We start from the raw sequence: 15,041 nt of genomic DNA on the forward strand, positions 1-15,041 counted from the left end.
CGTAGTCCAAGGGACCGTCAAGAGTCTTCTCCAACACCACAGTCCAAAAGCATCAATTCTTTGGTGCTCAGCCTTCTTCACAGTCCAACTCTCACATTCATACATGACCACAGGAAAAACCATAGCCTTGACTAGACGGACCTTAGTCGGCAAAGTAATGTCTCTGCTTTTGAATATACTATCTAGGTTGGTCATAACTTTTCTTCCAAGGAGTAAGCGTCTTTTAATTTCATGGCTGCAGTCATCATCTGCAGTGATCTTGGAGCCCAAAAAAAATGAAGTCTGACACTGTTTCCACTGTTTCCCCATCTATTTCCCATGAAGTGATGGGACCAGATGCCATGATCTTCGTTTTCTGAATGTTGAGCTTTAAGCCAACTTTTTTCACTTTCCTCTTTCACTTTCATCAAGAGGCTTTTTAGTTCCTCTTCACTTTCTACCAGTAGGCTGGTGTCATCTGCATATCTGAGGTTATTGAGATTTCTCCCGGCAATCTTGATTCCAGCTTGTGATTCTTCCAGTCCAGCGTTTCTCATGATGTGCTCTGCATAGAAGTTACATAAGCAGGGTGACAATATACAGCCTTGACATACTCCTTTTCCTTTTTGGAACCAGTCTGTTGTTCCATATCCAATGCTAACTGTTGCTTCCTGACCTGCATACAGATTTCTCAAGAGGCAGGTTAGGTGGTCTGGCATTCCCATCTCTTTCAGAATTTTCCACAGTTTATTGTGATCCACACAGTCAAAGGCTTTGGCATAGTCAATAAAGCAGAAGTAGATGTTTTTCTTGAACTCTCTTGCTTTTTCGATGATCCAGCAGATGTTGGCAATTTGATCTCTGGTTCCTCTGCCTTTCCTAAAGCCAGCTTGAACATCAGGAAGTTCACGGTTCATGTATTGTCGAAGCCTGGCTTGGAGAATTTTGAGCATTACTTTACTAGCATGTGAGATGAGTGCAATTGTGCGGTAGTTTGAGCATTCTTTGGCATTGCCTTTCTTTGGAATTGGAATGAAAACTGACCTTTTCCAGTCCTGTGGCCACTGCTGAGTTTTCCAAACTTGCTGGCATATTGAGTGCAGCACTTTCACAGCATCATCTTTCAGGATTTGAAACAGCTCCACTGGAATTCCATCACCTCCACTAGCTTTTTTCATAGTGATGCTTTCTAAGGCCCACTTGACTTCACATTCCAAGATGTCTGGCTCTAGATTAGTGATCACATCATCATGATTATCTGGGTCATGAAGATCTTTTTCGTACAGTTCTTCCATGTATTCTTGAAAAAAAATATATATATATATATATGTATGTATTTTTGTTGAATTCAACAACCATTTATCCTCATCTTGTCCAGGGGGAGAAAAAAAGAAAAAAAAAATTGACAGAAAACCTTTTGTTATCCTTTACAATAACTATCTTTGTGTTACTCATCAATAAAATGCCTCAAAATCAATGGGAAGTAAAATGAATTCTCTAGAGAAAATTCAGATGCATTTAAATAACTCCCTAAACCAATTAATACCAGTGGAGGAAAAAGATCCAAAGACACAAACACAAAACAACCAATTGTTTAATCCAGTGTGTCTCAAGAAGATTCTTGAGAAGATTCTTGAGAAGATTCTTGAGAAGTGTCTTGAGAAGTGTCTTGAGAAGATTCTTGAGACACACTGGATTAAACAACTGCTTGTTTTGTGTTTGTGTCTTTGGACCTTTTTCCTCCGCTGGTATTAATTGGTTTAGGGAGTTATTTAAATGCATCTGAATTTTCTCTAGAGAATTCATTTTACTTCCCATTGATTTTGAGGCATTTTATTGATGAGTAACACAAAGATAGTTATTGTAAAGGATAACAAAAGGTTTTCTGTCAATTTTTTTTTTCTTTTTTTCCCCTGGACAAGATGAAGATAAATGGTTATTGAATTCAACAAAAATACATATTTTTGTTTTTTTCATTGACCCTTATATTAGCACTAAGGGAATAAAAATGGTATACTTGAATTATCTTCCATCCCCTTGCTAAGTATGATTTCATTTCTGCTATGCCCTGTCATCCTCAATTGGTTCTTTAGATTGGTTGGTCCATGAGAGTGGAGAATGCTTTGGTCCTACTCACCACTGTATCCCCAGTGCCTGACTCATAATAGACACTCAGTGAATACTTACTGACTGGATGAACATCTTAGGGTCTTTGAACATGCTATTCTTTTTTGGGGGGGAATAAATACTTTACCCCTCCCATACCTACAACAACATCCCATCATGTGATCCTCTTCCTTTCCTGGATTGCTCCTTTTTTCTGTCCATCTCAAACTAAATACAGTGTCTAGAGTGAGCTTTGCTTGACTATCCAATCTAGTATATCTCTCCTCTGACTCACACACACACACGCACATTTTTTACACAGTAGAATTGCCAGATTTAACAAATAAAAGTGTAGGACTTCAGTGAAATTTGAACTTCAGATAATGACTGCTTTTAATATATGTAAGTTTAATACTGACAATCCTAAACATGGTACCCTGATCATAACACTTTTCATGATTTACAATTATATATTCATTTACTCATTTATTGGCTATTATCTATTATTTCCTACTATGTTGTAAATTCCATGAGAGCAGAGACCATGTCTATTTTCCTTACCAACATGGCATTATCACTCAACATGGTTCTTGGCACTGGTAGATGTTCAAACATATTTGTTGAGTAGATTGGAGATCAGGTGAGCTATCAAGCTTAATAAATGATTTTTCTGATTGATGTGTTGAGCAGAAAAAGAATTTATTGCTTAGTGCTTCCCCCTAGCACAGGTGACTGATTGCAGTCAGTTACATTTAAAGAATATTACCTTTTTCCTTTGATGACATCACCAAAAAGGTGACCTCTCTAAGTGCAGATGACCCAGAGGAAACAGAAATTGTCATGGATTTACCCCAAAGAAATTTTGATTAGTATACCATTGACATTGCAGCTCCACTAATGATGGTATTTATGCCTGTTTTAATCTTTTTAGCAAAAGAAAAATACTTAACTAAGCTACATTTAAATTTTCTATTTTATTTTTAATTATTTTGCACAAGAAATTTCAAATGCATTGATCTTGGAGAAAATAGGATGGTTTACTGACGACATTTCAGAGATACATTTGAACATACTCTTTGGGCCTGATTTACATCATCTATGAAATGAGTGTTGATTAAATGCCTCTTATTTTATGTAGTGAAACTCTGATATCCCAAAGTATAGTTTAGAAGATAACTTCATAGTTCAGAAAATGATTGTTCTAACAAAAATATTCAATTTGAATGACTCAAATAGGTCTCTATATTCCATTTTACTAATCAGGAATATTTAAGGGTGAGCTATTATGTTACTCTATCCACTCACCCTTCCATCCCTCCATCCTAATTGATTTATCCTTCAGACAATTAGCTTCAGCTCCCTAAGCTCTCACATTCTAAACAAGACCATGTTCCTTCTAAGAAGTGAGAAAGTATTGTTTTCCTAAGAGTGAGTAGAAGGGATTAACATATCCTTAGGGAGAGGCCCAGGGTAGAATGCAGACTACATTAAATTAAATAAATAAAACACATTAAATACAGATGCTTAAATCAGTGATGGCCTGTCCTTCTGACACCTCACAGCTTAACTGGAGATGGAAATGTTCACCTCTGAACTTGTATATTACCAACTCCCTGCTAATTTTAAAAAGTTTTTTCTTATCTATTTTAGTGTTTAGTATGTATTTTGTATTGATAATTGATTTGCATATGCCATCACATTTAATCCTCCCAATACTATATGATAGATGCTTCTATCCTCGTTTAATAAATGAAATAAACCTACATGTAGGGATGTTAAATTACTTGCCTAAAACTCCAATACTTTGGCCACCTCATGAGAAGACTGGACTCACTGGAAAAGACCCTGATGCTGGGAGGGATTGGGGGCAGGAGGAAAAGGGGATGACAGAGGATGAGATGGCTGGATGGCATCACCAACTCGATGCACATGAGTTTGGGTGAACTCCAGGAGTTGGTGATGGACAGGGAGGCCTGGCGTGCTGCGATTCATGGGGTCTCAAAGAGTCGGACACAACTGAGTGACTGAACTGAACTGAACTGAACTGAAAACTCCTTGGTTAGAAAGTGGCAGACCTTAGGTAACAGACCCACTACACAGAGAGTTGGTATAATTTGGAGTGACCTAAACAGGATAAATGTCAAAAGAACAGGGCTCTGCAAGAAGACCCTTCCTGCAAATGAACCAAAGGGTCGTGTCTTGACTCCCAGACACAGGAACTGATCTCGGGTGGCCTTGGCCTGTGGTGGTTTGAAGGCTTTGGCTCCTGGCCAGAGATTGAGGTTGGGTTGCAGAAGTGAAAGCATAATTCATAGCCACTAGACCTGTATGCAGGTTAGGAAGCAACAGTTAGAACTGGACATGGAACAATAGACTGGTTCCAAATAGGAAACAGAGTACATCAAGGCTGTATATTGTCACCCTGCTTATTTAACTTCTATGCAGAGTACATCATGAGAAATGCTGGACTGGAGGAAACACAAGCTGGAATCAAGATTGCCGGGAGAAATATCAATCACCTCAGATATGCAGATGACACCACCCTTATGGCAGAAAGCAAAGAGGAACTAAAAAGCCTCTTGATGAAAGTGAAAGTGGAGAGTGAAAAGTTGGCTTAAACCTCAACATTCAGAAAATGAAGATCATGGTATCTGGTCCCATCACTTCATGGGAAATAGATGGGGAAACAGTGGAAATGGTGTCAGACTTTATTTTTTGGGCTCCAAAATCACTGCAGATGGTGACTGCAGCCATGAAATTAAATGACACTTACTCCTTGGAAGAAAAGTTATGACCAACCTAGATAGCATATTCAAAAGCAGAGACATTACTTTGCCGACTAAGGTCCATCTAGTCAAGGCTATGGTTTTTCCAGTAGTCATGTATGGATATGAGAGTTAGACTGTGAAGAAGGCTGAGCGCCGAAGAATTGATGGTTTTGAACTGTGGTGTTGGAAAAGACTCTTGAGAGTCCCTTGGACTGCAAGGAGATCCAACCAGTCCATTCTGAAGGAGATCAGCCCTGGGATTTCTTTGGAAGGAATGATGCTGAAGCTGAAACTCCAGTACTTTGGCCACCTCATGCGAAGTGTTAACTCATTGGAAAAGACTCTGATGCTGGGAGGGATTGGGGGCAAGAGGAGAAGGGGATGACAGAGGATGAGATGGCTAGATGGCATCACTGACTCGATGGACGTGAGTCTGAGTGAACTCCGGGAGTTGGTGATGTACAGAGTCCTGGCGTGCTGCGATTCATGGGGTTGCAAAGAGTCGGACACGACTGAGCGACTGAACTGAACTGAACTGAGACCAGTGGTCAGTGATAAGGCCCTGGCCCTTTGGTTTTGCAAAAAAAAGAATTCCCATGAAGATGGAATCGAGTGAAACAAAGTGTTTACCAGGAGGAAAAGAGTACAGTATGTGTATAGACGCAGGTGAACTCAGAGAGAGTCACACCCTGGTGGTAGTTTAAGTCACTTTAATGTGGCATTTGTTCCAGTTTACCTTTGGCCAGTCATTTTGATTTGCCTAGTTCTGAGTCCATATTTGGTATAACTCAGAATCCTCCCATGTGTGCACACATATCTCTCAGCCAAGATGGATTCCACCAGAGAAGCCAATGGGTAGGTAGACTTAAGCATCAGCCCACTTTTGACCTACAAGAAGCTTTTTAGTCAGGAGGGTTTCCTTGACTGTGGGAAGGAAAAATATGTGGTCTCGTATGTCTTATCTGGGCAGCCTCCTCTTTTGGTTGTCCTGCTATTCTTATCTTAAAGTATTGGTCCGCAGGGAATGAATCTCCAGTTGCTTATTCTGGGGGTTGGGTTGGCGGGGGGGGGGGGGGGGGGAGTGCGGTGGTGAGGGAGGCGTCTACCTCCTGCTTCAGAACCACTGAGAGAAAAAGTTCTCCTAGTCTTGCTTCTGTTCCTTGGCCAAGGCACAGCTGGACACCCCAAAGATTGCCTGGGTTGAATCCCCACCTCTACTATTTCCTAATGATCCTAAAAATGTTATGCAACCTATTTGACCTGCATCACTGTCAACAAAATATACCTGCAACTTTTATGAAAACTTAATCAACCTGGCTCCTTAAGTATAAAACACCATGAAAATGGTATTTATTATTTGGCTTCTTTGAATGGGTCCAGAAGTTGCTGAGATACTGGGAAAGAAAAGGCCATCCTTAGAAGTGCTTCTTCTCAGTTCTTCCCCAAATCTCTGGCCATGTAGGTGGCCCTCCAGAGTCAGCTGGGGGATAGTGGAGATTAAGGAGGACTAGTTTATCCTCTTACTCAAAGCTATTGTCCTGGTAAAATGAGGATTTGTATGCCTTTCCTCAGGATTGACACAGCATGACAGTAGGAGATGAATTTTTATCTGGGGCAATGCAAAATGTTGCACACATGCATTCCCCTAAATAAAAGGTTCTGTAAAGACTTTAATATTTGAATTCTATGCATGGAAAATATGAGTACATTATGTATAAAATGCAAATGTTTGCAAATTTGAAAATCCCATTTTTATTAGACAAGCATAATGGTTCTGGTTTGCTTCAAGTAAGCTTCCTTTCTAAATATTAGTTACTGTTTGGAAATGTTTTCTTTCTTTTTCCTCCATACACAAACAAAATTACTCTGCTTAGAGCAGTTATCACAAGTTCTCTCAAACAGCGAGCATTGTCTGAGATTTTGCTTCAGAAACTGTAATCTTTACAGTGACAACATTTTCTAGGTTTCTTTTTAACCTCTTTGCTTTCCCCTCTGTCTTCCAGTTACTTCTGTGGACCTTCTTCCACATATCTCTATAATATTGATAAAGTATAGGGCTTAGAAAATTGCCTCAGCTACTCTTCTAAATAAATTTGATACAGACATGTGGCTTGTTGAGGAAAAATCCTTTCTCCTCGGTAAGATTCAGTTCACTGTCATGATGAACTTGATTGGGGGAGATACCACAACTTTCAAAATTCAGGATGCTATGGCTTGACTTCTTTCGATGTGATGCTTCATGGAAACTGCCATTTCTTCTTTCCACAGAGAAATTACCTAAACGCTCTGTGTCTTTCATTCTCCATTTGGTCAAAATCTTTATAAAATCTTACTGAGTACTTGTTTGATTGTTGTTGTTGTTGTTTTCTTCAAATGAATCCTATTTTGAGATTATCTCTCTATGCTACAAGTGAAAGTAGAATTTCAATCCTCCTTACTATTTCAGTTCAGTTCAGTTCAGTTGCTCAAGTTGCGTCCAACTCTGCGACCCCGTGAATTGCAGCACGCCAGGCCTCCCTGTCCATCCCCAACTCTAGGAGTTCACCCAAACTCATGTCCATCGAGTCAGTGATGCCATCCAGCCATCTCATCCTCTGTCGTCCCCTTCTCCTCCTGCCCCCAATCCTTCCCAGCATCAAAGTCTTTTCCAGTGAATCAACTCTTCACATGAGGTGGCCAAAGACTTGGAGTTTCAGCTTTAGCATCAGTCCTTCCAAAGAACACCCAGGACTGATCTCCTTTAGAATGGTCTGGTTGGATCTCCTTGCAGTCCAAGGGACTCTCAAGAGTCTTCTCCAACACCACAGTTCAAAAGCATCAATTCTTCGGCGCTCAGCTTTCTTCACAGTCCAACTCTCACATCCATACATGACCACAGGAAAAACCATAGCCTTGATTAGACGGACCTTTGTTGGCAGAGTAATGTCTCTGTTTTTGAATATGCTATCTAGGTTGGTCATAATTTTCCTTCCAAGGAGTAAGCGTCTTTTAATTTCATGGCTGCAATCACCATCTGCAGTGATTTTGGAGCCCAAAAAAATAAAGTCTGACACTGTTTCTACTGTTTCCCCATCTATTTCTCATGAAATGATGGGACCGGATGCCATGATCTTCGTTTTCTGAATGTTGAGCTTTAAGCCAACTTTTTCAATCTCTTCTTTCACTTTCATCAAGAGGCTTTTTAGTGCCTCTTCACTTTCTGCCATAAGGGTGGTGTCATCTGCATATCTGAGGTTATTGATATTTTTCCCAGCAATCTTGATTCCAGCTTGTGCTTTTTCCAGCCCTGCGTTTCTCATGATGTACTCTGCATAGAAGTTAAATAAGCAGGGTGACAATATACAGCCTTAACGTACTCCTTTTCCTATTTGGAACCAGTCTGTTGTTCCATGACCAGTTCTAACTGTTGCTTCCTGACCTGCATATAGGTTTCTCAAGAGGCAGGTTAGGTGGTCTGGCATTCCCATCTCTCTCAGAATTTTCCACAGTTTATTGTGATCCACACAGTCAAAGGCTTTGGCATAGTCAATAAAGCAGAAGTAGATGTTTTTCTGGAACTCTCTTGCTTTTTTGATGATTCAGCGGATGTTGGCAATTTGATCTCTGGTTCCTCTGCCTTTTCCAAAACCAACTTGAACATCTGCAAGTTCATGGGTTGGTGCAAAATAATTGTGGTTTTGCATTGTTGAACTTTGCTGTTTGACATTAGAATGCATTCTTAAATAAAAATGGTTATGCTATGTTTCATTTTAATGTGCATTTCTCACTTTTATTTTGCTGATGACTTTTTGCTTGCTATTTATTTTATATTTATTTTAGACTATGGAAATGATGTTAGACAAAAAGCAAATTTGAGCAATTTTCTTAGTCAAGTTCAAAATGGATCATAAAGCAGTGGAGACAACTTACAACATCAGTAATGCCTTTGGCTCAGGGACTGCTAATGAACATACAGGGCAGTGGTGGTTCAAGAAGTTTTGCAAAGGAGATGAGAGCCTTGAAGATGAGGAGTGCAGTGGCCGGCCATTAAAAGTTAACAAAGATCAACTGAGAGGATCATCAAAACTGATCCTCTTACAGCTACACAAGAAGTTGCTGAAGAACTCAATGTGGACCACTCTATGGTCATTCGGCATTTAGAGCAAATTGGAAAGGTGAACAAGATCAACAAGTAGGTGCCTCATGAGCCAACGCAAATCAAAAAGGTCACTGCTTTGAAGTGTCATCTTCTCTTCTGTGTAAACATAGTGAACCATTTTTCAATCAGATCGTGACGTGTGATGAGAAGTGTATTTTATAGGACAAGCTGTGAAGACCAGCTCAGTGGTTGGATGGAGAAGAAGCTCCAAAGCACTTTCCAAAGCCAAACTTGTACCAAAAAAAAAAAAAAAAATAGGACATGGTCACTGTTTGGAGATTTGCTGCTGGTCTGACCCACTACAGCTTTCTAAATTCCAGCAAAACCATTACATATGAGAAGTCTGTTCAGCAAATCAATGAGATGCACCAAAAAGTGCAGCTCCTGCAGCCAGCATTAGTCAACAGAAAGGGCCCAGTTCTTCTCCATGACAATGCCTGACTTCACGTTGCACAAGCAGCGCTTCAGAAGGTGAATGAATTTGGCTACGAAGTTTTGCCTCATCTGCCGTATTCACCTGACTCTTGCCAACTGACTTGCACTTCTTCAAGCATTTCGACAGCTTTTTGCAAAGAAGATGCTTCCACAACTAACAGGAAACAGAAAATGCTTTCCAAGAGTTCATCAAATCCCAAAGCATGGATTTTTACACTACAGGAATAAACAAACTTATTTCTCATCGGCAAATATGTGTTGATTGTAATGGTTCTGATTTGATTAATAAAGATGCATTTGAGTCTAGTTATAATAATTTAAGAGTAAGAGTCCAAAACCACAGTTACTTTTTCACCAACCTAAATATTAGGTAGGAGTAAACCTTTATTGGAAAGCTCATGAGAGTCTTTCCATGAGCAAGCAAAAAGTGACTTGTTTGCTATGCATATAAGGAGGCTGAGAGGAATGGTGTGTTAGTCACTGAGTCGTTTTCAACTCTTTGCAACCCTATGTACTATAGCCTGCCAGGCCCTTCTGTCCATGGATTATCCAGGCCATTCTACTGGAGAGGGTTGCCATTCCCTTCTCCAGGGGATCTTCCTAACCCAGGGATGGAACCCAGGTCTCCTGAATTACAGGCAGATTCTATACCATCTGAGCCACTATGGAAGCCCGAGTAGAAAAGAATGGTGAGCTCCATTTATTGTCCTAGCTTGGTCCTGAGGCAGGCACTCTCTTACCATCAGAAACCACCTTTGGTTTCTGATGACAGAATTAGGAAACAGGCACATGGATTCGGTACTATCTCTGAGCCCTTGTAAGGTCTCTATATCTATCTATATCTACCAGACTTTCCAAATCTGGGATTGTACATTGGACCCTGAGACTCCAGCAACTCCATTTGTCCCTTTGACTATATTCGTGTTCTACCCCCTACCTGTAATGGAAAGCCACTGGCCCCAGATAATTTTTATAGTCTCTTCCAAAGGGCTTCTCTGCCCCACCTCCGCACCTGACATCCCCAGCACTCCTGATGCATTAGCTGTCTTGACCCAAGGCTGGTCAATCAACCACAGAAAGCAAGCTCTATGCTTTATTGATTTTAGGAATCTTGAGAATCCCCAAGTGGGATTTCAAAAAAATGGTCATTTTAACACTCTTCCCCAAACCATTCTAGTGGTTAGCTTTTGTCAGTCTAGTACCTAATCTCTCTGAGATGTTTTCCTCCTCTATGGAATGAGGCTAATTTTACATCAGTCAGTTCAGTTGCTCAGCCGTGTCCAACTATTTGCGACCCTGTGGACTGCTAGGCTTCCCTGTCCATCACCAACTCCTGGAGCTTGCTCAAACTCATGTCCATCAAGTTGGTGATACCATCCAACCATCTCACCCTCTGTCATCCCCTTCTCCTCCTGCCTTCAACCTTTCACAGCATCAGGATCTTTTCCAGTGAGTCAGTTCCTCGCATCAGGTAGTCAAAGTATTGGAGCTTCAGCGTCAATCCTTCCAATGAATATTCAGGTTTGATTTCCTTTAGGACTGACTGGTTATATCTCCTTGCAGTCCAAGGGACTTTCAAGAGTCTTCTCCAATGCCATAGTTCAAAAGCATCGATTGTTTGGCACTCAGCTTTCTTTACGGTCCAACTCTCACATGCATACGTGACTACTGGAAAAACCATAGCTTTGACTAGATGGATCTTTGTCAGCAAAGTAATGTCTCTGCTTTTCAATATGCTATCTAGGTTAGTCATAGCTTTTCTTCCAACGATCAAGTGTCTTTTTTAATTTCATGGCTGCAGACACCATCTACAGTGATTTTGGAGACCAAGAAAATAAAGTCTGTCACTGTTTCCCCATCTTATTTGCCATGAAGTGATGGGACCAACAAGGAGATCCAACCAGTCCATTCTAAAGGAGATCAGCCCTGGATGTTCTTTGGAAGGAACGATGCTAAAGCTTAAACTCCAGTACTTTGGCCACCTCATGCGAAGAGTTGACTCATTGGAAAAGACTCTGACGCTGGGAGGGATTGAGGGCAGGAGGAGAAGGGGACGACAGAGGATGAGATGGCTGGATGGCATCACCGACTTGATGGACGTGAGTTTGAGTGAACTCTGGGAGATGGTGATGGACAGGGAGGCCTGACGTGCTGCAATTCATGGGGTCGCAAATGGTTAGACACGACTGATGACTGAACTGAACTGAACTGAGCTGATGGAACCAGATGCCATGACCTTTATTTTTTGAATGTTAAGTTTTAAGCCAGCTTTTTCACTCTCCTCTTTCACTTTCATCAAGAGGCTTGTTAGTTCCTCTTCACTTTCTGCCATAAGCGTGGTGTCATCTGCATATCTGAGGTTATTGATATTTCTCCCAGCAGTCTTGATTCCAGCTTGTGCTTCATCCAGCCTGACATTCCACATGATGTGCTCTGCATATAAGTTAAATAAGCAGGGTGACAATATATAGCCTTGACGTACTCCTTTCCCAATTTGGAACCAGTCCACTGTTCCATGTCCGGTTATAACTGTTCTTTCTTGACCTGCATACAGATTTCTCAGGAGGCAGGCAAGGAGGTCTGGTATTCCTATCTCTTTAAGAATTTTCCATAGTTTGTTGTGATCCACAGAGTCAAAAGCTTTAGCATAGTCTATGAAGCAGAAGTAGATGTTTCTCTGGAATTCTCTTGCTTTCTCTATGCTCCAACAAATGTTGGCAATTTGATCTCTGGTTCCTCTGCCTTTTCTAATTCCAGCTTAAACATCTGGAGATTCTTGGTTCATGTGCTGTGGAAGCCCAGCTTGGAGAATTTTGAGCATTACTTTGTTAGCATGTGAGATAAGTGCAATAATGCAATAGTTTGAACACTCTTTGGCATTGCCTTTCTTTGGGACTGGAATGATTGAATAAATGCAAGTGGGGTGTATGCACATACAAGATTCCTTTTCCAATCTTGTGGCCACTGCTGAGTTTCTTAAATTTGCTGGCATATTGAGTTCAGCACTTTAACAGCATCATCTTTTAGGATTTGAAATAGCTCAGCTGAAGTTCCATCACCTCCACTAACTTTGTTCATTACGATGTTTCCTAAGGCCCACTTGACTTCACACTCCAGGATGTCTGGCCCTAGGTGAGTGATCACACCATTGTGGTAATCAGGTTAATTAAGATCTTTTTTTTGTATAGTTTTACATACGCCATGCAATTGTTATAATGACAATGATGATAAATTATTTATAGCATCCAATATATAATAAAAACTCAACAAATACTGTCTGCTGCATTTATTTTACCATTATTATTGGCTCTGACTTACTTCCTGTGGTTGTTTTAATACTGATACATGAACTTAAGCTTTCATAGCCATTTTTTTTTTAATTTCAGATATCTGGGTTCACAGCTGCCTTTTGAAAACCTGAGACTGTCATAAAATTAGGTAGTATTTGAGAGCACAACAAGTACCCCACCTGACACATAAAAGCATCCCATAAATGTGGAATCTGAATTGATAGTTCTACCACCCATTATGAGAGTGAAACGTTTTCAATGTCCTAACTATGGTTTTTATTTTTCCTATACTAATAAAGAGACCCAAAAAAGAGAAAACCACCTTAAATCGTCCTGGATCTCTATTACATGCCATGTGAGCAAAGATATGATCCAGTCATAACACATTCAGAGAGCAATTTCTCCTGATTTTATTAGGCAGTCAGTAAGATTGTCCTCCTATTGTCTGTTGGAGGTCTATGAATTAAAGTGCCTGGAATCAGAAGAGAGCTCTGCATAGTCTGTTTTCTCCTAAGCTAGAGAATCTCTGAATATGCTTTGTGGCTCATTAGAAAAGAGAGTAAGAAATGATTGAGAGCCAGAAAGACTGATCAAAGAACTAAATATATAGCTTACCAAATGATGCGCAGCAAGAGTAGTGGTTGGGTAGAAGGAGATCAGAAATTGATACAAGCTTACCACAAGTAAAAAGACTTGTTTAGACAGAAACTGAGCCTTGGAAACACTAGGCTTAACCCTCAGAGATGGTGTACTCATCACATGGCTCATTGAAGACTCCCCCAAAGGAAACAAAGGAATAACCCAGACTCATTCAAACTATTGGATGCTGCCCTAGAGCCAATGAGCAATGGAAAACATAAGCAGAGGTAGTGCTCAGAAACTATAGGAAGAGAATTATAAAATCTGAAGAGGGGAGAGAAACACTATTACATAGGAAAATTCATTATTAAAAATGTTAATTCTCCCCAAATTAAGTTTAAAATGTAATGCAATTCTCAAAAGTAATCTTTTTCTAAAACTGGAGAATAAATGAGTTATATAGGAGAATAAATGAGTTTCAATAATATCTAAAGTAATCCTGAAAAATAAAGCATAATGAGATGATACAATTATAATTATTGCAATACAGTACCAGATTCTCCAGTCCATGTGGTCGCAAAGAGTCAGACACGACTGAGCGACTTCACTTCACTTCACCAGATTCTCCAGGCAAGAATACTGGAGTGGGTTACCATTTCCTTCTCCAGGGGATCTTCCCAACCCAGGGATCGAACCCGAGTCTCCCGCATTGGAGCCAGATGCTTTAACCTCTGAGCCACCAGGGAAGCCTAGTACAGGAATAGATAGGTCAAATAAACAAAATAGAACACCCAGAAATAAACGGATGTATCTGTGGACATGCATGCACACGTGTCATGTGTTTAAAGTAACAATTCAGTGAAAAATGAAGAAGATGAAGTTGGGACATTTGCTGGCTAATTATGAAAAGACAGGAAGAAAATATTACAGCTCTACTATCACACCTTACACAAAAACAAATTCCAGATGACACTGTAAAGAACGTACATAAAATCACCAGAAATACTGAGTTTACTACAACTTAATACCACCTAGTAGCACTTAATAAATATTTGTGGTAGATCTTGTGGTCATAAGATTTAATTGTAAAATTTGAGAGGTTTTAATATACTCTGAAGACTGGTTGCCAAGGCTTCAAACATATTAAAATTACAGTAACTTTCATAAATTCTTTACGGTTCTATATTTAATTTTCTTGTTAGTAACTTATTATCCATAACTGCCAGAAAATTAATCATTGCTATTGATATTTGGAATTCCTTTTACACACTTTTCAGTTTGAAGGTGCATTTTGAAAAGAAGAGAAAAAAGAAAAAGACAGGCATCTCAGGGCCCTGGCCCCTCTTCCTTCTTAGACATTAATCCTGTGACTAACCACAGCAGAGCTTACAGAAGGAAAGGTAATTGATCACAGTAAAAGCACCTTGCCGTAAGAAAATGTTTTGTGTCTTTTCAATACTTCCTGGAGTCAAGGAATCAAACTGAGAAGAAAATACAAGCAGTATGTTATTGGGAGACTATCGCAATCAGCACAGCGGCTTCCAAATTGTTTGTCACATATTTCAGCCCCTGCTGAGTTTTTTTCTTTCTTTTTTTTTCCTACATTAGGGGGAAAAAAAGTCCATATTGGTCTGATTTAGCTTTCTTAAAGTGCTTTAGGTTTCTAAGGCAGTTCTTTAAGTAAGTTGCTATTAAAGAAACTCCTTTTGTTTACATATAATATTCAAATTGAAATCACAGTGTTCC

At 40.0% G+C, this 15,041-nt stretch overlaps 1 protein-coding gene and 1 pseudogene across 1 annotated transcript in view; both read left to right on the plus strand.

Moving 5' to 3' along the window:
- Positions 1-15,041, plus strand: part of SLC9A9 (solute carrier family 9 member A9) — a 651,206-nt gene that overhangs the window by 254,497 nt on the left and 381,668 nt on the right. The gene's annotated exons all lie outside the window — the stretch shown is intronic.
- LOC108636210 lies at positions 8,676-9,800 on the plus strand (annotated as a pseudogene).

This window comes from Capra hircus, chromosome 1, assembly GCF_001704415.2.
Source record: "Capra hircus breed San Clemente chromosome 1, ASM170441v1, whole genome shotgun sequence".
NCBI classification, from domain to species: domain Eukaryota; kingdom Metazoa; phylum Chordata; class Mammalia; order Artiodactyla; family Bovidae; genus Capra; species Capra hircus.